We start from the raw sequence: 1,138 nt of genomic DNA, 5'->3' as shown, positions 1-1,138 counted from the left end.
TATATACACACGCCCCATGTCAAATGTTGGTGAGCATTACTCGGTGAGTTGTTTCGTTAAACAGTGCATGGGTGGGGCATGTCCAGTGGGTGATCAGACAAAATGAGCAACAGCTGGACAATCCTTAGACTGGGGTCTATGAAAGGCCACCCCAAAATGTCAATTTTGTCACAAGTTACAATGCCTCAGATGTCACAAGTTATGCGGGAGTGTGCCATTGGTATGTTGGATGCAGGGATGTCTTAACAGAGCAGTAGCTGCAAGGAATTCCTTCAAACAGAGGACATTGAAGTTCTGGACTGGCCTGTATATTCACCAGACATGTCCCCAATAGAAYATCTTTGGGATGTTGTGGATAGGCGTGTCCGGGACCGTGTTCCAGTTCCAGGCAATGTGGGTCAGCTTCGCGTGGCACTCCAGGAGGAATGGGATAACATTCYACAGGCCACCATTGACAGTCTGGTCAACTCCATGTGAAGAAGATGTGTTGCTCTGAGAGACGCAGCTGATGGACACACAAGATACTGAAAAACCAAATTTCTCAACCTGACCCTTATCTTGTTCAAAGGACTGTCAGTCCGCTGCAAATGGCCAAACCACGATGTTATCAATGCTGATATGAATATCAGTAATTACTGAGAATATATTTTGAGTTTCCCAGTATGTTGCGTAACACAAATGTTCATAACACTCTTGTATTTGACATGGGGCGATTGTGTGTGTGTGCGTGCGTGCGTGCGTGCGTGCGTGTGTGTGTGTGTGTGTGTGTGTGTGTGTGTGTGTGTGTGAGAGACTTTATTAATCAGACTCATACAAGGTGCATAGCAAACAAAACAACAATAAAAGTTAAAAAATATATAAAAAAATAAAAATATTCACCCATTGCCATATAAGTTAAGGCACCAGTGACTCCACAGACAGGAACAGAACCAAACTGAGCTTTGTACAGGGTTGGTCAAAGTATAAATTATGCCATTTACAGATTCTGCTACACATACATTATACATAAGATTCTGAAGTACAGCACCACAAGTTGGTACATGGGCATTTGCAAATATATATACAGTGTTGTATAAAGTACCTCAAAGTCATACTTGAGTAAAAGTACAAGTATCTTATAAAAATACTTTTGTAAAAG

General features: G+C 41.9%; 1 protein-coding gene across 1 annotated transcript in view; it reads left to right on the top strand.

The window, feature by feature from the left end:
- The window catches only part of atp6ap1a (ATPase H+ transporting accessory protein 1a), a gene marked incomplete in the record, with an annotated part of 24,701 nt that overhangs the window by 21,710 nt on the left and 1,853 nt on the right, over positions 1–1,138 (top strand).

The sequence above is a fragment of the Austrofundulus limnaeus genome, unplaced genomic scaffold, assembly GCF_001266775.1.
Source record: "Austrofundulus limnaeus strain Quisiro unplaced genomic scaffold, Austrofundulus_limnaeus-1.0 Scaffold1000, whole genome shotgun sequence".
In the NCBI taxonomy this organism is placed as follows: Eukaryota; Metazoa; Chordata; class Actinopteri; order Cyprinodontiformes; family Rivulidae; genus Austrofundulus; species Austrofundulus limnaeus.
Note: the sequence above shows the minus strand (reverse complement) of the source record. Positions and strands in the feature narration are given on the sequence as shown.